The sequence below is a fragment of the Monodelphis domestica genome, chromosome 3 (genome assembly GCF_027887165.1).
Source record: "Monodelphis domestica isolate mMonDom1 chromosome 3, mMonDom1.pri, whole genome shotgun sequence".
NCBI lineage: Eukaryota > Metazoa > Chordata > Mammalia > Didelphimorphia > Didelphidae > Monodelphis > Monodelphis domestica.
The window spans coordinates 258,130,225-258,155,097 of NC_077229.1; the positions used below are offsets into that span (position 1 = coordinate 258,130,225).

The 24,873-nt window shown below is 37.7% G+C and overlaps 1 long non-coding RNA gene across 3 annotated transcripts in view; it reads right to left on the reverse strand.

Annotated features, from left to right (window-relative positions):
* LOC103093239 (uncharacterized) overlaps positions 1-24,377 on the reverse strand; it is a 68,134-nt gene extending 43,757 nt beyond the window's left edge. The window contains exons 1-4 of one of the 3 annotated variants that reach the window (XR_008917666.1): positions 24,130-24,377; positions 22,611-22,779; positions 6,241-6,450; positions 4,266-4,631 (exon numbers count right to left, since the gene is read on the reverse strand). This is a non-coding gene — a long non-coding RNA (uncharacterized LOC103093239). Of the gene's footprint in view, positions 1-4,265; positions 6,451-22,610; positions 22,780-24,129 lie in introns of those variants that run through there. The other 2 variants (XR_008917664.1, XR_008917665.1) reach the window with 2 other exon arrangements.
* Positions 24,378-24,873: the final 496 nt, after the last annotated feature.

Below are 24,873 nucleotides of genomic sequence, written 5' to 3' on the forward strand. Positions count from 1 at the left end.
GCAGCACCGAAATAGAAAAATCCCACTATACAACCCCAGGTCATCCCTTGTTCAAAAATCTCATCTGTGGCGTGATTAAAATACTTCTTTGAGTCATGTTGTTACAGAAGAATTCATATTGATCTCCAGCAGAGTGCATGGTCAAATGTAGAGGATCTAGTGAGAGTACACCTGCAAAGAAGTTCTCTTCTGGACCCAATAGTCTATCATAACCTTTCTGTTTAAGTTTGTAGTTTACAAAATCAATCACAAGAGCAAGGGCATCAGTAGGTAGTGAAGATGCTCTTGTGGGAAGATAGCCTGTTAATATTCATAAAAGTAATAATAAACATTAAATGATATATGTATATATTCTGAGAGCCAAAGGGCCATGAGACAGTAAGTGACAGACAACATCACAAATCAAACAATATTGCCATAGTGACAAAAGCACAAAAGGGTTGTTGCAAAGTTCCAATGAAAGAAGGAAAACAACATTGCATAGAAGGGAGAGGAAAAAAATCCTCTGTGATGTTCTAAGGTGCCAGCATTAAGCTGGGTTCCAGCAGCAACACATTTTAAGAAATGACAATGATGACAATGAAAGAGACAATCAAAGAAGTAAAGAGTGTCCTTGATCATCTGTACAAGTTCTAGCCAGTACAGACACTCTCCTGATAGCTATGATACTTCTTCTTTAGAACAAATAACAAGCTCCACACCATGGTACATCCTTTTCTTAAATCCATTACATGTACAACGCCTGTACAGAGAGGTGATTATTGTAGCTACAGAACCATTAGATGATCAATGTTAAACAGTTGCTGAGTAGGTGGTGCATAAGGAGCCATATTTATCAGTAAGTACAGGGCCAGTTGATTCTATTCCTGTAGTGTCTCAGGGGTCACCATGTACCCATTCCAAGGTATTTGTAAAGTATTTCTAAGGTCCATAGAATTTCCAACAATATTAGAGTTCAAATAGAATAGTAAATATTCCTCAGGACCTGCAAAATAAACCAGGATAGCATACACCATGCTCAAACTTAGGATAACAAATATCATCAGGGAGTTCCAAATGATCACTTCCCAAAACTAAAGGCAACAGTAATATGCTCAACATAATAGTTAAATCCAAAGTGCTATAGGCTCTCCTCAAGGCAGGTTGGGTAGTGGTTGGTTCTTTATCTACAACAGTCTATACTTCCTGAAAGTAGTGTACTATGCATGATGTATTACATTCCTTAAATACTGGAGTATGAAGGGCAAACAGGACTAGCAAGTCTTAACCGAATTTCTGTGTGCATATTGAGAGTGGAATTCAATTTAAATGAGATGTTTGTTGTTGCTAAAATTTGCATGTCTATTTTCCTACCTATTTCGTGTCTATTTCCAATTTCCTATCTTTATTATTATCTATTATTATCCCTCCTCATAAAAACTAGAATCTTGAAAAAGGCAGGCTCCAAAAAACTCTAAGAGGCAAAGTCTGCAGTGATGTCATATAAGATGTACTGTAACAAACAGATCTATATCATTTGGTTGGGAAATAGACTAGGCCTGAGTCTTAAAGGAACAGCTAATACCTATGTGACTGTATGTACATTCCACTGGAAAAAAAATGTGTAAGCTACACAAAGGAAGTGACTAAACCTTGCATCTTTTCCAGTGCGTACATGTATACCACAGTTAAATGTACAGAAAAGGTATTTAAAACTTGTTTGATTAAATTGGTTCATGTATTAAATTCAAATATAGGAGAAAGCATTTTACTCCACATTAAATCTTAATTAGCATTTATATAATACTTTCAAGTTTACCAAGTCTATTACATATGTTATTTCATTTGATCTTCATGACTCTCTTGGGAGGCAGGTGCATATTTATTCCCATTTCTCAGTTGAAAAAATTAAGGCTGTGTATTAAAGATGAAAATTAAAATCCAAAGTTAAAAATTTTCCCAGAAGTAATTTACTCTGAAAAATGAATGTCAAAGTACTTTTTCTGAAAATAAATTTTAGGAAGTGATTACACTAAAGAAGAAAAAGGAAGACCCATAAAGGAGAAATGGGAGGTAAAGCTGGTGAAAGGAGTGTCTGGGTGAATAGTATTTGGCCTATGGCCAGTCCTGTCTACTGTCTAAACCAGCTGTGGCAATGGGGCAGGCAGAGTTTCATAGTCTTTGTCCAGTCTAAGCTATAGGACATAGGCTTTAACTAAGTGAAAAAAAACAACAACTTAATAAGCTTAAACAAGTTTTACCAAGTTAAAAAAAAAAGTCTTCCAAATCCCAAAATTCATAGATTTCCAGATACATAGACACAGAGGTCTTGAGCTGAGCAAAAATAAAAATAAAACTCATTTTCATCTGTTATTAATTTTTCACAACTCAGTATTCCAGGCCTCATGTATTCTTGGTGAGATCTCAGTCACAGCTTGCTCCTTTCTTGGAACCTTCAAATTCTATACTTTTCTCCCATGGCAAAAGCACTTTCCAAACTGCTATGAATCTTATATATCCCCAAGAATAGACACACACACACACACACACACACACACACACACACACACACACACACACACACACACTCAGAGCCAGCCACAGGAAATTAAGGCTTTTCTTTCCACTAAGTTAGTTCCATTGTGCTGGGTCTCCATGACATTTTAGACAGGCTACCCCCCTGCAGCTCTGCCTCTTGGGGAGCAGCCCTGAGCCTGACCTCTGAGGCTGCCAGCACATGCACTGACCCCTCTTGCCATGGGCTCCTTAAATCTCTAACAGCAGTGTGCTATTGATATTAAATTATGAATTATGCTGCATCCTGGCACCCAGACTGATGTAATATGACAGTGAAATATTAATGAACCCTTTCAGATGACTCCATCTCATGATTCTTTTGCCTTGCCCAGAACTTTGTGGGCCGTTAATAATGAGTAGCTTTGGTTCAAATAATGATTGGCTTCTGCCCAGCATTGGTTTTGTCATTATAAACACTGCAAACCAAAAAAATAGGGGGGAAACATTATTAGTGTAAATGTGTTTAAAATGAGCCTGGACATTGATCTCTCCCAGAGAGGAGAGTCTGGGTGTCTGCCATGAGCATTGATTTGGTGATGGCCATCAATGGGAGAGTGCCACAGTCCAAGGGTTTGGGGCAACCCGATGCGGAATCCAGGCGATGATACAGGACAAAGAATGAAAGCAGGACAAAGGGTTGTCTGGTTGTTGGCCTGACTTATTGGCTCCTTTCACACAGTCTCTACAGTTGCTGTGGAGGTTAATGGAGCATGCATGCCATCAGCAGGAGCAGAGCGTCTTCAAAAATGGAAAAGGACCAATTTGCACAAAAATATTTATATAACTCTTTTAAGGATGGCAAAGAATTCCAAATTGGCGGCATGTCCATCAATTTGGGAATGGCTGAACAAATTGTGGTATATGATTGTGATGGAATACTATTGTGCTATGAGAAATGATGAGCAAAAGGATTTCAGAAAAACCTGGAAAGACTTATGTGAACAGAGTTGCGTGAGCAGAACCAGGAGAACATTTGTGCATAGTAACAGGAATAATGTACAATGATTGACTATGAAAGTCATAGCAATACAAAGATCCAAGATAATTTCAAATGAAAAATGCTATCCACTACCAGAGGAAGAAGTGAAGGAGTTTTAATGCAGATTGAAACATATTATTTTTCACTTTATTTATGTGTTTTACTTTGGGAATTTTTTTAAACCCTTACCTTCCATTTTAGAATCAATACTGTGTATTGGTTCCAAGGCAGAAGAGTGATAAGGGCTAGGCAATGGGAGTTAAGTGACTTTCCCAGGATCACACAGCTGGGAAGTGTCTGAGGGCAGATTTGAACCTAGGACCTCCCATCTCTAGGCCTGGCTCTCAATCTACTGAGCTACCCTGCTGTCCCTGGGAATTTTGTTTTTATGGGAGTATTCTCTCACAACATGACCAAAATGGAAATATGTTTTGCATGATCATAGATGTATAGCCCAGATCAAGTTGCTTGCCATCTTGGGGAGGGAAACAATTTGATTCTCAAAGTTCCAGAATATGTATGTTGAATATTGTTATTGCATATATTTGGGAGAGAAAAAAGGTTTTGATATTAAAAAAAGACTTCTACAGCTGAAAGAAATTAAGGAGATACTAGTTGACAGGATCATCTAACCTAATGAATGCAATGAGTGGTTAATACTCCTTGTATAGATTATTATTTATTTTTATTATTAATATATTTAGGATAACTCCTCAAAGCCCAACCTATTATCTCTGCCATTGGTGGGGAGGGAGTAAACAAGGAGGAGAAAGCTGGGGTCCAGACTGGTTGAATAGAGGATGTAAAATGGACTCTTCTGTGGTGAGACTTCCTGAAACTGTTATAATAAATACAAAGACCTGGAAAAAGCCCTTAAAATCTGACAAATTGGACTCTGGAGATTGGATTAGTACTCAAGTCAGTGCAATACAACTGCTTCTAAGACTCATATATCTCGTAGACTATCCTCTTCTACTTCCTGCCATGGAAGTCAGAAAGAAAACATTCCATCACCTGCAGGTCTCTTTGCCTAGTTTCCTCCTGATTGCACGAGATGGAGAAAGATGCCATTCCTTCCTGGCCTCTACCTGCTTACCTGAACAGAGAAAGAAATATCATTGCATCACGTTCTATCCACATATCCCTACATACACACACACACACACACACACAATCACAATGGTCTTTGATGGCTTTAATATTTCATCCTTTGTGGCCATACAGCCACCCTAGAAAATTTCTGCTATTAAAAAGAGACGTATTTGTTTTATGGAGAATATTGAAGTCATTCAAAGTACTATACGATTTCCAAAAGGCTATTCAGCCTGCTCAATTCTTCCTATTCAGTTCTCTGCCCAGTTCGTTGACCATGTGCAATGACTGACCCAGACATATATGCTGATAAATGAGCTCTATGGGCCACCCATAAAACCATATATCAAGATCTGGGCAATAACTACTTTTTCTACTCTTGGTCTTTTCTCTGTGGATATGTAGGCCAAATACTTTTCATCTTTATCATCATCATAATTACTCTTATATTTTATCTTTATTACTATTATTATTATTAGTTGGTGCTTTCCCACTAACACCACAGGTCAGCATTAATCTGATTCAATTATGGGCCTCATTTTGGAGGTTTTGCTGTGTTCCAGAGCTTGGTGCAATCAGGACAATGTTTCCTATAAACAGAAGCATCTGGAAAATTCTTCATCCAAAAGGAATCCCTTTTCCAAATGAACTACCCCATGCTACATAAACTCCATGACAATGTCAGACCTCTACAGCTTCCTCTTTTCTCCTTCACTTGACCCTGATAATCAAATGAACATTGAATAACATTATCTCTGTTGTTATAGCTTTTAAAAAGTGTTTCAGGATTTTGACAAACATAGGAGACACCTTTTTGGAGTATAGCCCTCTGGGCAGTATTTTTTCCCTTTTTTTTCTTCTTGCCATTTACTTTTTTTTATATTTTAATAATAATTCATTTTCCTCAATGACATGCAAAAACAATTGTTAACATTTGGGTATTTTTTTTTATTTTGAGTTCCAAATTCTCTCCTTTCCTCCTTCCTTTACTCTCTCTAAAACAGTAAGCAATAATATATAGATTTTAAAGTATAATCATGCAATGTAATGTAAAATATAAAACATTTTCCATATTAATCATTTTGTGGAAGAGATCTTGAACCCAAAAAATGAAGAAAAAAAGTGAAATATAGTATGTTTCAGTCTGCAATCAGATTCCATTGGGTTTCTTTTTCCTCTAAAGATGGATGAAGTTTTTCATTATGAGTCCTTTGGGATTGTCTGGGATCATTGTATTGCTGAGGATAACTAAGTCATTCACAGTGGTTCATTGTACAAGATAACTATTCCTTTGTACAATGTTCTCCTCCTGGTCCTATTCATTTCACTTTACATCAGAGCATGCAAGTCTTTCCAGGTTTTTCTGAAATTATTTTGTTTATCATTTCTTACAGCACAATGCACTACACAATACAATCATATATAAATTCTTTAACCATACCCCAATTGATGGACATCCCTTCAATTTGCAGTTCTTTAGGCAACATTTTCTTTTAGTTAATCAAATGCTTTTTTAAGTCAGCAAACAATCAGCACAGTAGGATCTTGTGTTCTCTTCATTTGAGAGCCAATTATGAGACTAAAACTGTGGTTAGAAGCAGGATTACATTTACCTGTTAGTCGGTAATTATGCTTTCTTGATCTTTTTTATAGTAAAGTCTCTATTTGACCAATAATTTGGAATTTCTCAATCTTCCAAATTTATTGAGAATCAATCCTTCAATGCCTTAAAAATTGGGCTTTTGTGGAATGGACTTCTTCATCTACAGGCAATCCACTCTCCCTTATCTGTTTCCTTCAGTGCCATGTCCTCTTCCTTCCACCTAAGAGATAGTGAGGCTTGAATTTAAATGTGGTCTATTATTACTGAGGAAGAAAAGAGTGTACTATAAAAATAGTTACTGATTTTATCTATTTTTTTCAATTGGGCATAATATCTTAAGCTCACATAATTAGACTGGATCTCCTACCAAACTGTCTATTAACTTTCCCTCCCCCTCCTTTGCTATACTATCCCCTTTCCCAACAGTATATAAGAGGACAAGAAATGATGAAGTAATTGCATTTGCCTCTCTAAAAAAAATCCCCAACACTCCCCCAAATGTTTTTGAGAACAAGGAAGTGAGTAGGGATTAGGAATATGCAGCAAAGAAAGTCCTTCTTCCTATGCAGCTCTGCAACTTTCAGCTTTTGAGAGTTTCTGAGACACTTAGAAGACAAGTGCCCTAAAGGAGATCAATAAATCAGCTTTTAAGATGTGTTATGGACCAGGTGCTGTATTAAGCATTGAACGAGTCTTGAATTTAGGTCTTCCTGAATCTATAGCCAGTTCTCTATACACTACGCAACAGTTCCTTTCAAATTTTACATCAATGAACCCTTCTTTGTCAGAGCCTGCTCTAATTCATGCCTTTTGATTCCCACTCCCTGAGATCCTCCAAAATTTTACAATAGGAAAAAGGCATTGAATGGGGGACAGTGAGTAGAGAAAGTTGTACCCTAGCAAACGTTATTGGCCAAGGTTAGTCCCATTTGAGGGTATGTATGTGTATTTTATATTCTGATTTCCCTTTCCTGAAAGAGTGAGGAGATAAAGAGTTTAAAGTTGTATTTTAGACATATTGTGTTTAAGAAGCTCATTTAATATTTACTTAAAATATCACAAATATGAAGGGATAAGATCTCTATATAAATAAGATAAAAGGATGTGAAGATGGTGTTGGGGCAGGGCCCAAATGAGCAGCATGCAGGTAGTGAGTGTGCTGGAGAGAGTCCCAATCAAGACCCAATCAAGATCTTTAGAAACAAATATAAACTTCTCTATTTGGCTTTTAAAGTCTTTCACAGGTTGACCTCAACCTATCTTTCCTACTTTATCACACAATATTTCCTCCATTCTCTCTGTCTAGCTAAATTTGCCTTCTTACTATTCCCCAAACAGAGTACTGCATGTCCCATCTACAAAAGGCTCCACTTACTGGCTGTCTACCATGACCAAAATTCACTCATTTCTCATCTCTACCTCTTAGAATCTCTAATGTTCTTTGAAAGCATCCTCAAGGTGGGACATCTAGGTAGCACAGTTGATAAAGTGCCAGTCCTAGAGAAGGGAGGACCTGGGTTCAAATCTGACCTTGGCTACTTCCTAAGTGTGATCCTGGGCAAGTCATTTAAATAAGATATGCCTAGTCTATACCAATCCTTCTATCCTGGAAGTGATTCTTAGTATCAATTCTAAGACAGAAAGTAAGAGTTTTTTTTTTTTTAATCCTCAAGGAACCTACATTATTATAGGAGATGACAATTTATAAACTGGGACTGGAAAGGAGAAGAGGGGAGTGGAATAAGGTCCCTGAGCATTGTGAGGAGGAAAGTAAAGGAAGTAAGAACAATAAGGATTCTGTTAGCATGTAACCTACTACTCACTCCAGAGACATTCAATAATGTTTTTCTCCCTCATTTACCTATGAAAAAATTACCTTATATTTTCCTTCAAAGAATATAAACTTATATGTTGGTGATGGAATACTATTGTGCTCAAAGGAATAATAAAGTGGAGGAGTTCCATGGAGACTGGAACAACCTCCAGGAAGTGATGCAGAGCGAGAGGAGCAGAACCAGGAGAACGTTGTACACAGAGACTGACACACTGTGGTATAATCGAAGGTAATGGACTTCTCCATTAGTGGCAGTGTAATGTCCCTGAACAATCTGCAGGGATCTATGAGAAAGAAAAAAAAAAACCTATCCTCAAGCAGAGGATAAACTGTGGGAGTAAAAACACTGAGGAAAAGCAATTGCTTGACTACAGGGGTGGAGGGGACATGACTGAGGAGAGACTCTAAACGAACACTCTAATGCAAATACCAACAATATGGCAATGGGTTCGAAACAAGAACACATGTGATACCAGTGGAATCATGCGTTGGCTATGGGGGGGGGGGAAGAAAATGATTTTTGTTTCCAATGAATAATGTTTGGAAATGAAAAAAAAAGAATATAAACTCCTAGAAGTCAGGTGTTGTTTCACTCCCACCTTTGTATGCATGGAACAGAACATATAGTAGGTGTTTAATAGGTGCTTTTTGATTGAGAGATCAACTAACTTTTCATGATAACATAACGGTGTGTTAGATGCAGAACTCGATCAGGATCTTCTTGGCTCCAAGACTGTCTCTCTATCCCTGTGTCCAAGATCATTCATTCAGCTAGTCAGTGCAAATGGTCCCTGCCACAAGGAGCACTAAAGGTATGGAATGTTTGATTTAAAAATAGCCATTTTAAAAAATTGTAAGCCTTAATAATGCATATTTATTACAAGTGTTTTGCTTTTCTTCCCTCTTCCGCAGTGGGGAGGGTGATAAAATATATTTTTATTATTTGAAAAAATTAAATTAAAAAAAGAAAATAATTTTTAAAATTTTGTTCAAAGAGATTAGAATTAAAGCTATTGTATCTAAGAAGTCTGTGAATTTCTTTAATAAAACAAAAATGAAAGTGATATCCTCTTTTAGATTAGGGGTATACAGATTTATGTATTATGCAATGTTATCCTATTTACAAATAATTTGCTTTCTCCTTGATAGTTATTTCCTCCCTCAAACTGAGAAATGATATTCTTTAAAAGAAAAAAAAGAGAGATAAACAGAGTGGGGCAAGGAGAAAGAGACAGAGGAGAGTGACGAGGAGAGAGAAAAGAGAGGAAGAGAGGGAGAAAGGGGAAAAAGGGAAAAAGACAGGAAAGAAAAAGGGGAAGAAAAGGAGGAAAAAGGGAAAAGAGGGGAGAAGAAAGAAGGGGACAGGGGTTTGTAATAGAACAATATCGCTTTATGCTCCCTTAGTTCCTATGTGTCGCTGAGTCCTGTTTTCTCATTCATATTTCCAGCAGACTTCTGAGACATCAACTGTAAATTTGTGCCCTGAATAGGGAGTTAAAATGCTCTGGGAAGTAATTTGAAATTTGTTAACTTGGAGTGCCCTTTCCTTGAAGTCTTTATATGATTTTCCCATATGTGAGCTAAAAATTTTCTGACTGCACACATAGCATCTCTCTCACACACACACACTCTTGTCTTCCCATCTCTTTTTCTCTATCTCTGTGTATGACTGTCTGTCTTTCTGTCTCTTCCTCTCTCTCATCTTAGACCTAAAATAGAATTTACCATCAAGGGATCTTTTTTAAACCCCTTTTTATTGCCTTCCTAGTTAGATTATCTCTCTGTGTTGAACAGCACAAGTTCTTTTGTAGTTAGTGGCAAGAAGCAAAGGAATCTTATTCTCCTAAATTAACAATGTTTCTTTAATGAATGGTAAATTACATGCTAGCAAGATGGTCAGAGATTTTGAGTCTCTCTCTGTCTCTCTGTCTCTGTTTCTGTCTCTCTGTCTCTGTCTCTGTCTCTCTGTCTCTGTCTCTCTGTCTCTCTATCTCTCTCTCTGTCTCTGTCTCTGTCTCTGTCTCTCTCTCTCCCCGTCTCTCTCTCTCTCTCCCCGTCTCTCTCTCTCTCTCTCTCTCTCTCTCTCTCTCTCTCTCTCTCTCTCTCTCTCTCCCCCGTCTCTCTCTCTCTCTCTCTCTCTCTCTCTCTCTCTCTCTCTCTCTCTCTCTTTCTCTCTCTCTCCCCGTCTCTCTCTCTCTCTCTCTCTCTTTCTCTCTCTCTCTCTTCCCCGTCTCTCTCTCTCTCTCTCTCTTTCTCTCTCTCTCTCTCTCTCTCCCCGTCTCTCTCTCTCTCTCTCTCTCTCTCTCTCTCTCTCTCTCTCTCTCTCTCTCTCTCTCTCTCTCGTTCTCTCTCTGAGAGCAGAATAAGGTAACCTAGAGTGATTTTACTCCAAGGAACCCTGAGAGATTTTCAAGCCATGTATGCCACTAAAGAATAATAAAATCAAACAGCTCTGTACTTAGCAGCAGAATTCAGCTCTCCTCTAATCAGCATTGAATTGCTGTCCCAGCTGACCAAATCTTTCTGTCAGCCAATGATCAAAATAGTGATTCTCTTCCCATCAGCAGACTCCCAGCAAGGCCTCTAAAGAGTCAACTGTCTCATTTGAGAGTCGCTAATCTCAAAGACTGCTCATTTCACTCTCCTGCCTCTTTTTCTATCTCATCCTTGTATTGCTTGTATTCCTCTCATCTAATATCACTCCTCCTCTTCTAGGTTAAATTCCTTAGGCAAGCCATCTCCATGAGTGGTGCCAATAAATCTGTATATATTCATTTAATGGGAGGATTAGCCTTTGAGAGCCCCATACTTCTATCACAGATAACATTCTCTGCCTGAGGTCTCCATATGGACTCTTGTGGGGATGTGTGATGGATCCTCCAGGCAGAGTTTTCTCAGGTATTCTATATGGCACCTTTACAAAGATTGATTATGTCTTAGAACATAAAAACCTCATAAATATAGAAAAGCAGAAATATTACTCATATCCTTTGTGATAAAAATTATATTAAAGGGCCACTGAAAAGCCTTAGAAACTAATTGGAAACCAAAGAATTTAATCCTAAATTCTAAATATCTATTGAATCAAAGGATGAATCATCAAAGCGATCATTTCATTACAGATAATGATAAATAACAATAAAACAGCATTCCAAAATTTGGGGGATTTGGCCATAGTAGTACTTAGAGGAAAATTTATATCTCTAAATTCGTTTATTAATAAAATTAAAGATCAGTTTAGTGAATTTGGAATTCCATTAAAAATACTAGAAAACTAACAGATTAGAAAATTCCAGTGCAAAACTCCAAGATAAAATTCTGAAAATTAAGAGTAAATCAGAAAAAATGAAAAAACCCATTGATTAAATAAAATGAGTAATTTAAAAAGCCAGTTTTGTAGATAAACCATGAATTAATGTGATTAAAAAGAAGAAAGAAAAAATTCAAATCACCAGAATCAAAAATGAAAAAATAGAATGTACAACAAATAAAGAAATAAAGGATATTATTAAAATTATTTTGTTCAATTATATGCCAACAAAACCAGTTAAATAAATTAAATGAATATTTACACAAATATATAATAACAAAAATAACAAAACAAGAAATAGAAAATTTGAACAACTTTGTTTCAAAGGAAGAAATTAAAAAATAAGTAAATAAATGAACTTCCAAACAGAAAAAAATCTTCAGGACCAGGTATATTCATGAGTGAATTCTATCAAACATTCAAAGAACATTAATTCTAACAAGTATTACATAACAAAAAAAAAGAAAATGATAGAGTACTATCCCTAATGAACATAGATGCAAAATTTTTTAATTAAAAGGTTAGCAAAGAAGCTCAAAAAACATATGACAAAGATTACATACAACAACCAGGATGGATTTATACAGGTGATATGGGGTTGGTTTAATATTAGGAAAACTATAAACTTAACCATATCAATAACAAAATAAACAAAAATCACATTAGTATATCAATAGATACAGAAAAGTCTTTTTAACAAAATTTAATATCCATTTCTGTTTTTAAAAAAACAGTAGAAAACATGGGAGTAAATGAAATTTTCCTTTAAATGATAAATTATGTATTTCTAAAACCAAAAATTACCATTTTTTAAAAAATCCTTACTACCTGAGAATCAATACTACTCCTTAGTTCCAAGGCAGAAGAGTGGCAAGGGCTAGGCAATGGGCGTTAAGTGACTTGCCCAGGGTCACACAGCTAGGAAGTGTCTGAGGTCAAATTTGAACCTAGGACCTTCTGTCTCTAGGCCTGGCTCTCCATCCACTGAGCTATCCAGCTACCCCTAAAAGTTACCATTTTATAACAAAAGTAAGCTAAAACCTTTTCCAAAAACTTTAAAGGTGAAATAAGTATGCCCATTGCCATTCCCTCTATTTTAGATGGTACTAGAAATACTGGCTATAGCAATAAGAAAAAGAAATTGAGGCCATAGATAAAGGTGAAACAAAATTAACACTTTTTTCAGATAATGTGATAGAAGACTTAAAGAACCCTACAGTCAACTAAAAATTAACTAAACTAATAGCTTCTGCAAACTTTAAATTCTATTTAAAACTACTACAGAATGTATATTATACAGAATATATAAAATATTTGAAGATCTACCTTCCAAGATACACACAAGAACTATAAAAACATAACAAAAAATGTTTTTAAAGAAATATAGATCTAAATAATTGGGAAAATGTTAATTGCTTATGGGAAGAAAGATATAATATAATTTAAATGTCATTATTATCTAGATTAACATATATTCTACACTTTGCCAATCAAACTACCAAAGGATTGCTTTAGGGAACTATAAAAAGTAATGATGGAACTCATATTAAGGAAAAAATGAAACTCTAAGAGAAATAATGAAAAGAAATGACTCAAAATGAGGCCTAACAATGCCAAAACCCAAATTATATTCCCAGGTAGTAACTAATAAAACAATCTGGTACTAAAAAAATTGTGCTTAAAAAAAAAAAAGGAATCAGTCATTGGAATAGATGAGCTACATTATATACAGAAGCAAATATATATAATACCCTATTGTTTGGTTAAAAAAAAAATCTAGCTACTGGAATAAGGACTATTTGACAAAAACTGCTGAGAAAATTGGACACTAATATAGAATAAATTAGATTTACACAACTACCTCACATTTTAAATAAAAATAAGCTCCAAGTGGGTACATGTTTTAAAAGGTCATATCATAAACAAATTAGAGGAATATTATAATTATCATATATTTGGGCAGGAAAAATGTTCATAACCAAACAAAGAACAAAGAGTATCATATGATAAAAGACATTTCTGAGATGTATAATAGCCCAAATAATAAGTGGTTTAAAGATATGAATAGATAATTTTCAAAAGAAGAAACAGAGTCTATTTCTGGACATATGAAAAAAAATGTTCCAAATCACTACTAATTAGAAAAAAGCAAACTAAAGAATTTCTGATAGTTTACCTGTTCCCAAAAATGACCAAAAAAAGGAAAATTATAAATGTTGGAAGGGCTATGGAAAAACAGCAACATTTAATGCACTATTAGTAGGCCTATGAGTAGGTAAATTATTCTTGAAAGTAATCTGGATCTACATACAAAAATTTACTAAACCAAGAATGATTCTGAAACAACCAAGTCACTGCTAGTCCTACACCCAAAAGAGATAAAAAAGAAGAAAATTTCCTTCATATACAAAAAAATATATAGTATCTTTTGGAAGATGAAAAAAAAAACCCCTGAAAACTATTGGGACCATTAACTCAGAGCATCAACCAAGGAATGGATGAATAAATTGTAGTATAAAAATGTGATGGAATAGTATTCTGTTGCAATAAATGAGGAAACAAAAGATTTTAAAAAGACATTGTAGTGAGGTGATGGATTTAAAGTGTTAAATAAAGTATTTTGGAAGCTGTACATTACTACATAAACAGAAAGCATTATTATGGTAGGTTATATTATGCTCCCTTGTAATGTGGTAAAGAAAATAACTTTACATGTTCTGTTAAAAAATCTTGTTATGCTTAACTTAAAAATAAAATTACAAGTCTATTGCATACTTTAGTTCTGTAGCTCTAGGGCAGTTAAAAGGAAGCAGACTGTTTTGTAACTCAGGCCTGAGGAAACATAGAATTGAGCAATGATTGATAAAAATGGAAAAATTCTCCAAATGCATAGATGCTATATTCTTTCCGCCAACCCAAATACTCCCCTATTACGTCCCACTAGACTTTCTCATCTTTAGTCCAGCGCCCTTTGAGGGCAGAGATCTTTATTTTTGTTTCTGTATCCTTAGGCCCAACCAGAATACCCTCAACATAATAGGTGTTTAATAAGTATTTGTTGAATAGAATTGAAGAGAATAGTGAATTAGAACAAGACTTATATTTATTGAAATTTTGCTTCAGTGATATACTTAATAATTTCTATGCTAATATATTAGTTATATATTATATATATATATATAATATATTAGTTCATATATGCTTATATATTTTAGTTTTATTGGGGAAAGCATATAATTTTTTAACCCTTACCTTCTGTCTTGGAATCAATACTGTATGGTGGTTCCAAGACAGAAGAGTGGTAAGTGCTACACAATGAGGGTTAAGTGACTTTCCCAGGGTCACATAGGTGGGAAGTGTCTGAGGCTAGATTTGAACCTAGGATCTCCCATCTCTAGGCCTGGATCTCAATCCACTGACCTACTCAGTTGCCCCCCAGGAAAGCATATAATTGAAGAGAAAAGAGTTCTCTATTCTTTGTTTCAGTTAACCACTCCTAAAAAAAGCATAGCTGTTTAGACTATGAGGCTATAACCAAGGCATTATTGCCCCCCCCCCAAGAGGAAGTATATCCCAAATGCCTCCTCTTTGAAGGAAATAGCCTCCTGAAAGTGTCTTATAGACCCAAATCTAAAAAGAGAAAGAAAAGAAGAGATGAAAAGATGGGAAGGGAAGGGAAGGGAAGGGAAGGGAAGGGAAGGGAAGGGAAGGGAAGGGAAGGGAAGGGAAGGGAAGGGAAGGGAAGGAAGGGAAGGGAAGGGAAGGGAAGGGAAGGGAAGGGAAGGGAAGGGAAGGAAGGGAAGGGAAGGGAAGGGAAGGGAAGGGAAGGGAAGGGAAGGGAAGGGAAGGGAAGGGAAGGGAAGGGAAGGGAAGGGAAGGGAAGGGAAGGGAAGGGAAGGAAGGGAAGGGAAGGGAAGGGAAGGGAAGGGAAGGGAAGGGAAGGGAAGGGAAGTCTTTCTTGGATATCCTCCCATGAGTCAGCACACAGGAAAAATAAATAAATAGAATCAAACTACAGTTCACCAGACAACATACATCATTTTCCCTTCAAATGTCAGGTTTTTTTTTTTTTAACATGCAAGCTCTGGCTCCTATTCAAATGATATTGTTTAATCTGAGATGCCTCAAACCAATAAATAATGGTTCCCTATTTTCCTGGGAACTTTTAAATTAAAACCAATGTTAATGGTTCTTCATTTCTAGTTAACATTCACATTTTATTTTACTTTAATGAATATGAGACTCTAAGTGCTTCTAGGCACTGGGCAAAACACAATTATTGGCTTGCAGATAGGATGTTCTTAACATGCCCAAGTCATACCTCAAGAGGCAGGATCATCCTCACCAAGGCTGAGTTTCTTGAGAAGTGCAGATCATTGGAGGTGTGTGGGAGAGGAGACTTTCCAGTTGTTCTAGCTGTTACTACCATGAACTCCTATTTTCTTCAGCAGCCCCCATTCACTTCACCTTAATTGCTTCCTGGAAGTTCTAATAGGGGAGGAAGAAGGCAAGTGTAGCATTTTGGTCTCCCTGTGATTGGCACCCTTCTATTCCTCTCCCCAAATCTTTTTTATGGTGCTTTCTCACTTGCTCTGGGGAGATTTTTATTTGGCAGACTCAGTTCTTACAGAATCAGGTGGGCTTGGTGACTCCAGCCAGCTGGAGTCAGGACAGATAAAAATTAACTGAACATTTTTTTTTCACTCTTCAATTCCCCTGTTTTCCTGAGGGGGTTTGTTTGCTTTTTTTTTTTTTTCTATAGCTAAGCCCATACAATATGACCCTGGGCTATGGTTAGTATGAACAGGGAAGGCAAAATGACTAAAATTTTACATTTTAAAAGGCAACATCTCTGGTGACCAGACTTTAAATGTCACCATTGGCCCTACCTGGCAAAGTGTGGGTTAGGAAGCAAAATCCATTTGGAAAGATGCTTTTTTAGCCAAGAAAAAAGACTGTTCTATATTTTAGGATAAAGTTTGTTTAAAGAAACCCTTTGCAGATGTTGAGTTTCTTTTAAGGCTGAATTGTTGAAAAAAATACTTAAGTTTTGAGTTCTTTGCTTTTTAACTGATAAATAAAAATAATATCTTTTATGATTGAGTATTCAATAAATAAATTAGGATTCAGAGAACTTGGGCTCAAATTCTACCATTATGACATACTTCATAAATAAAATAAATTCCCTAGGTACACACCCTGTTGAAATGTGTTTTGCATATGTAGGAATTTAGTCAGTGACCCTTAAAAACTGATTAAAAGCATTTTATATGACCATGATAGCTTTGATTTCTTCCTGAAAATTGTGTTCACATCCTTTGACCATTTGTCAATTGACGAATGATTCCTATGCCTATAAATCTGACTGCATTCTCTACATATTTGAAAAATATGGCCTTTATCAGAAACTTGATCTAGAATTGTTTCCAGTTTCCTGTTTTCCTTCTAATCTTGATTACATTGTTTCTGACCATACAAAAGCTTTTTAATTTGATATAATCAAAATTGTCCATTTTACAACTCATCATACTCTATATATTTGTTTAATCATAAATCCTTCACTTATCCATAAATCTGACAAATAAAATATTCCATGCTTCCCCCAATTTTCCGATGAGGAAACTGAGGTTAACAGTGTTAAGTGACTTGCTCTGGGTCACACAGCTAACGTCTGGGGTCTGATTTGAGCTCAAGTCCTTCTGACTCCAGGTCTGTTGCTCTATGCACCGCAACACCTAGCTTCTCCAGTGAGAAACATTGATGGGGTTCAAACCCAGAGCCTTGAAATAACTTCTCTCCATATATCCTATAGAGGACCCAGAATGGTGATGCCTCACTGGGAAATAGACATGAAGCCAACCAGGTTTGCCTTTAGCAAAACAGGATTTCGAAGGACTATTCGTTGAACTGTATTGCCTGGCATCCTGTCCGTTTTCCAGTCCCCAGAGCAATGGGTGTAGCTTGGCTGGCTTCTCAACTGGAGAGAGCACACATTGCTTCTTCCCATTCCCCCCACCCATGGGCCAGATCCAAATGACCCTCAGCATCTGTGCCTGCAATCCCGACGTCTACAAGAGACAAGGTCAGACAGAAAACATGTGGTTCACATTTGCAAAGCCAATTGATTTATATGAAGGGACTTGTTCTGGAGAGAGCAAAGGCCGTGTTAGAAATTAATTTACTAATCAGCTCCTCTCCCTCCCATCCCTGACTGGGCCAGATATTTCCATGGGACAGATTCCTCCACTCACACTCAGCCACTGGCTTCGGTTTCAATAATACGGCGCCTTGAAGAGGGAAAGGGGGAAACAGGGACCCGCCAAATGTGTCTGGGAGGCCCCGAGGCAATCCCAGATGCACCGGTATCCTGCTGTCCACCTCCTTGATGACTGAAACATGACTTGGCTCCTGCCTAGAGGACAGCCAGTGGGTGATGATGGCTGCTTTGGCTGCAACTCTCCCTCTTTCCTTATTCTTAATGCTTCTGCTTCCTTGGAGCATTTCGACATCAAAATAAACTAAAATAAAAATAAGATAAGAGAAAGTAGGTTTGTGTTTGCAATGTCCTGATGGCTTGTCTTTGTCACGGCACAGCTAGAAAGGGAATGGAAGGGAGCTGGGGAGTCCAACAGAGATTGAAATTCTTTAAGTTAACACAGAATTACTCTAATCCTCTATATGTTACCAGCACCATATACCTATTTCAACCAAAGACTTTCACCACTAGGGACCGCTAGGCCAGGCCAAAAGTCTTGGGTTCAAATCTGACTTCAGATACTTCCTAGCTGTGTGACCCTGGGCAGTAACCCCCTTTGCCTAGCCCTTTACCACTCCTCTGTTTTAGAACAATACACAGTATTGATTCTAAAAATGGAAGGTAAGGGTTTAAAAAATCTCATTTTCCTAGAGAGAGAACAATGTGGAAATGGAGCTAGAAAACTAGCTGAAAACTATCCTCTGCCTTCTGGTTGCAAGCATTTATTAAGGACCTGTTATTGGGGAGAGATTATGTTAGGCTCCAGGAATGCCAAGACAAAAGTAATCCACGTTTATCCAGGACTTTAAGCCTTTAAGGTTTGCAAGGTACTTTCATCACAGCCACCTAATGGATCATTTTACAGATGAGGTAAGTGAGGCTCAGAGAGGTTGTTGCCTGCCCAGGGTCACAGAGCTGCCACATATGTGAGGCAGAACTTGACCTCCTGTCAGAGGCTGTCTAACTTTCTATGCACTATACCATACAGTTACCTCTAAGAGTTTGAGATGAAGAGGGAACACATTCCAGTCTTGGGGGGGACTAGTCTATATAAAGGAAATGGATTAGGGCAGCAAAGGTGGAGCGGTAGATAGAGAGCCAGGCCTGGAAATGGAAGATCCTGGGTCCAAATCTGGCCTTAGACACTTCCTAACTGTGTGACCCTGGACAAGTCATTTAACCCTTGCCTAGCCCTTAACCCTCACATTCAACTTGCCAAGCCATTAGTACTCTTCTTCCTTGAAACTAACACTTAGTTTAGTGCTGATTCTAAGACAGAAAGTAAGGGTTTAAAAATAAAAAAAAAAGAGGAGATGGAATGCCAGGTTTATGGATCAGCTCATAGTTCAGTTTAGCTAAAACATATGGTACAGTAGAAGAAATTGGAGAAAATTCTGAAAAGATAAGTTGGATCCGAAGGGAGGAAGGTTTTAAATAACAGGGTGAGTAGTATTTTATTCTGTAGACAATAGGAAGCTACTGTAACTATAAAGAGGAGAGAAAAGAGAAGAGTGCTAGGGATACAAAGAAAGGTCAAAAACTCTTAATCAGTTCACAATCTAATGGGAGAGGCAACATGTAAATACATGTAAAACATGTACAACAAAGGTGAAATCAGTAAAATCTAAGCAACTGATTAGACATTGGAGTAGGGGAAAGGTGGAGTAAGTGAAAAGTCAAGGATGACTCTGAGGTTGCAAACTGAGGGCTGGAAGGATAGTTGTGTCTTCAATGTAACATCCAATCTGCATATTTCCTGAATGAAGAGAGAGAGAAAGAGAGAGAGAGAGAGAGAGAGAGAGAGAGAGAGAGAGAGAGAGAGAGAGAGAGAGAGAGGAGGGAGAGAGAGAGAGAGAGAGAGAGAGACAGAGAGAGAGAGAGAGAGAGAGAGACAGAGACAGAGACAGAGACAGAGGAGGGAGAGAGAGAGAGAGAGAGATGGTTAGACAAGTAGATAGATAGATAGATAGATAGATAGATAGATAGATAGATAGATAGATAGATAGATAGGCAGACATGTAGATACATAAATAGACATGTAGATATATAGATAGACAGACAGACCAAGAAATAGATAGAGACAGATAGACAGAAAGAAAGAAGATAGATAGACAGATAGATAGATGAATGAACAGACAAGTAGACATTGATGGATAGATGGATAGATAGATAGATAGATAGATAGATAGATAGATAGATAGATAGATAGATAGACAGATAGACAGACGGACGGAGACAGACAGACAGACAGACAGACAGATAGATAGATAGATAGATAGATAGATAGATAGATAGAAAGAAAGAGAGAGATACCTAGACAAACAGATGGGCAGAGTTATGAATTTGCATGCCATCTCCCCCCAGTAAGAATATAGACTCCCCTTGAGTTCAGGACCTCATCATCTCTTACCTAATTCTGTGCAAAAGCCTCCTCACTGGTTTCCCTGCTTCTAGTTTTTCCCCTCTCTACACAATTGACAAAATAATCTTCCTAAAATACAGGCTTGATGTGTCACACCCTTATCCAGAGACCTACAATGGCTATAGTACCAATGGTAGCTGGAAGGACCCTACAAATTATCTAATCCAACTATTGCATTTTACAGATGAGGAAAGGAGACCCATGGTGTCCAAAAGATTACCCCCCACACACACAATATATGACAAGCTCAGTGCTGTGAACTCTTTGGGGGCAAGGGACCACTTTTTTTTCTTTCTTCTCTTTCCCTTTCTTTGTATCTATAGCACTTAGGCACATTGTTACTCAGTTCTTTTTCAGTCACGTCAGACTCTTTGTGAACCCATTTGGGGTTTCCTTGGCAGAGATACTGGAATGATTTGTCACTTCCTTTTCCAGCTCACTTTACAGATGAGGAAACGGAGGCAAATAGGGCTAAGTGAATGGCCTAGGTCACACAGCAAGTATCTCAGACCAGATTTGAACTTACAATAAGTCTTCCTGACAACATTCTATTCACTCTGCCATCTATTAATAAATATTTGTTGATTAACTAATTGGAGAAGGGAAAAATTTGGAGGCAATCTAAGGTCCTAAAGGGCAGGGATATGCCATTTAAAAAATTTTTGCACTGTAGGCACTTAATATATTCATAGAATTTAATTGATCCCCCTCAGCTTAAAATGGATACAATAATGTTTCAAATGTTTCACTACCTAACTGGTAGATTTGTGATCCTCAAATGAGGTGATCATTATTAAAATAATATCTCATATTTATATAGCACTTAATTGTTAACAAATGCCTTTATGACAGAAGCACACTGCAGAGGAGAGAGTGTGGGATTTAGAATCAGGAGACTGTGGGTTCAAATTCTGCCTCTCATTTGCAACACGTATGACTTTGGGGAACTCACTTCTCAGGACCTCATTTCCTCATTACAGACATAGGGAACTCCCAGGTGAGAAAAATTCCCTCAATCAGTGTAGGCCTACAACTTCTTAGAATTTATAACCAGAGAGTTGCCTAAAACACTGAGCCCTTAGACTTAGCACCACCATGAGAGTTGCACAAATCTATTTTTCCTTTTGTTTTGCTCTTCAAGCACTAGTCTGGCTTCCCTTATCTAGGCAACTAATGGTATTGTCTGACTTCCCACAAGGATCCCATGGCTTCCAATTTCCACACTCAAAGGAGTATGTAAATTTATATGTACTGGCTTCAGATTGCCTCCATTTGCTGGTGGGAGTTCCTGAATCTCCAAATCACTGGCCGTGGTCCTGCTTTGGACCAGAGCAGCTTCCTGGCTTTCTATTCTCCTGGCCTTAGCTCCCACCATATCCCTCCATTTGTTGCTAATCAAAAGTTGTTGTACAGAATAATGGGTGCTTTTGAATTACTTAAGGAAAATCACTTTTTGAAGGTAATATCTGCCTATGTTTTTGCAGTCTTGGACCTGGAAATCAAGACACTGCCAAGCCAGGCAGAGCCAAGCTTTGTTTCCAACTTACTATAGCCTGCTGGAAAGAGGCTTTAAGAAGACTAGCCCTTCTGAGCCCTGGGACACATCCATGTGTGCTCTCCCTGCTACTCTTCAAGAAATACCATAAGAATAAACACAATTCCAGAGCCTGTGGCAGGCCAGGAAATACTGCAGCCTCCTAAGTTGGCATTCCCAGGGCTTTCCTCAATAGAGAATTCGAGCCTTGCATTAGAAGCATGGCATCTAGAAGATGGAAGGTGAGAGTCTTGCCATGCTCTACTCCTCTCAAATTGTCCCTGGAGTGTTGTGTTCAGTTCTGGGCACCATTGTTTAGGGAAGATATTAACAAGCTAGAGGGTGTCCAGAGGAAAATGACCAAAATTGGTTGATCATTAAGAAAAGTAAAGCTTCTAGGAATAAGGAGGTCATAGGACCATGAGACACTATCCTCATCAGGCTTCTTCTGAGGCATAGTGCTCAGTTCAAGTTTAAACTCTATGTTCATAATCAGGCTAATGTCCAGAGGAAGGCAACCAGGATTCTGGAAGGCCTTGATTCCAAGGCATATAAAGATCAGTTGAAGAAACCTATCTGAAGAAGAAACTCAAGAGGAACATGACATTTGTTTTCAAGTATTTGAATGATTATCACATGGAAAAGGGCAGCTAGGTAGCACAGTAAATAGAGTATGAAGACTAGAGTCAGGGAGATTCATTTCATTGTGTTCAAATCTGGCCTCAGACACTTGGTAAACTATGCACCCCTGGACGAATCATTTAACCCAGTTTGCCTCATTTTCATTCTCTGCAAAATGAGCTGGAGAAGAAAATAGTAAACTGTTCCAGCAGCTCTGACAAGAAGAGGTCATGAAGTGTCAGACATGACTGAAAAATGACTGAACAGAATATATATACAGAATACAGAAGAGGATATTCTGTTTGGCCTCAGAAAGCAGAGCCTAAAACACTTGATGGAAGTTTTAAAAAAGAGTTAAATTCAGACTTAGCATCAAGAAAAATTTCCTAGAAATTAGACTCACCTCAGGTAGGATGGGCTGATTCAAGAGGCAGGGAGCTTCCTTCCCTTAGAGTCCTTCAAGTAGAGACTGGATGATTACTTGTCAAGTATGTTATAGCAGAGATTCCTTTCATGGATGGGTTGGACTAGATGGCTATGTATGTCCTCTCCAACTCTCACTGTCTCTGATTCTGGGAAAAAGCAGAGCCAAGTTTTTATTTAGGACCCTCTGATTGCAAAGACAATGGTTTCCACTCAGTCATATGACAGCAATAGCAGCAGTAGCAACAACAACAATTAAGCATGTTAAGGTTTACAAAGGACTTTATTTTCCTCTTTTTTTGCTATTGTTGTTGAGTCATTTGAGTGCATCCAGCTCTTCGTGACCCCATTTGGAGTTTTTTTTTTTTTTTTTGCAGAGATTGGAGTATTTTGCCATTTCCTTCTTGAGATCATTTTAGAGATGAGGCAACTGAGGCAAACAGAGTTTACTCTTAATCCATGGAACCACCCAGCTGCCCCAGGGTATAGTTTTTCTGACCTCTGTATCTTATATTCTGAAGTATCTGGTAATATATGTGTAAAGGGAACCCTCTCCCCAGGAATCACATACCGGGATCATCTGACCTGCATTCCTACACTGTGTGCATGTGAGAGCTTGGGGCAGGGACATAGGTACATGACCTGGAAGGGAAAGGTGGGGTCTAGAGTAAAGGAGAGGATAAAAGAGGGTGTAGCAAGGGGTGATTTCTCTCTATTCCCTTGGATGGGTGCTTTTCAGGGCACTGGCTGAGAGCCATGAGGTAGAGCACACATGGTTTGGTTAGCTGGCAAGGTTAGGATAGGGATAATCTCCCTCTATCCCTATGCTCTCTATTTCAAGTAAATATTAATAAATGCTATGGAGACTAAGAATCAGGTGTTTTTAACTTTAACATTTATGAAACTTTTTTGGCTCCTCAAGTTGTTAATGTTTTCTACCCCCTTCCTAAATGATCACATATATGTTGTGGATACCCTTCCCTCAGAAATAGAATTTGAGCTCTTTGAGGGTAGAGATTATTTTCCATTTTATATCCTTAGTGTGTGAAATTAATATAAGTTGTACTCCTCTTTCCACTTTTAAAAGAAAAGCTTTTAAAACCCATTTTGGTCAGTATTAGACCCACCTGTAAAAGTTAAATTAAGGAGTTCAACAAAGTGAGAACAGTTTAATAGAACTTTGTTTAAGCTAAGAAATAAGTACAGACAGAAAGGTAGAAAAGAGGAAAGAGAGATTATTAATCTTGTACCCTACAAATATACCTAAAATTCCTAATACTACCTAAAATTTCCTAAACCTACCTCTAACTGTCTTCTGAGGACAGTTTCTACTGCCTGGTATACCAGGCCTATCTTAACCTGTTCTATAAATGATTCACCAACTACCTAACTACCTACAATAATAGACAGTCACCACTCTCACTCCTTCAATTAGTTTTCTATAGCAGCCCAAACTGTCAGTAGCCAACTGCCAGCCAATCCTTGCCTCAGAGACAGACCTCCTGCTCTCTAGAGATCCCAAAGACAAAAGACCCCCAACTATCAGCAGCTGCTTCCTTTCTCCTCTCACTCACCAACTGTCCGCCCTAACTTCCTGTCAGAGGGCTGGCCACTTCCTCCCCTCAGTCCCAGTCTCCCCGGTAACAATCTTCAGCTCTGACTCATTGACTCCTGTCAGTTCTGATCTACTTAGAAATCCCATTCCCTAGCCTCTTAAGGAGGCAGAGGGAGAGATTAAGAAAATCCCTTTAACAAACCTTTAATTAGGGGCCATGGATGCTCTGAGAGGATACCAGAGGCCTCATGGCTTGCCATTTTTTCCTCCTCTCTCTTTCTCTGTCTAGAGAGTTTTCCTGGCTCAGAAGTTTTGACTAGTGAACAAAGACAAGTCCAGCAAACTCAGATTAGTTAAGTGCAGCCTGGTGATTATGGGACTGTCTCTTTCTTACTCCAATCTTTACTATCTAATAAGTAATTATAAATTAATATAATCTCTAGAGAATTTTAATTATAACATTTGTATTTAAGTTTGTGATAAATGATTGTTCAATTAGCTTTGAGACATCTCAATATAAAAATATGGCTCTATTCTGTTCCAATGCTTACAATTTTAGTGTGGAGTGACCATGTATTTTTAAATTATAAGTTTGAAATTAATATGTGCCAGCTTGATGTAACACATATATCTTATGGGTTATGGGAATGTTCAAATGTGCCTGCATTTGGATACTAGAGGTAGAGGA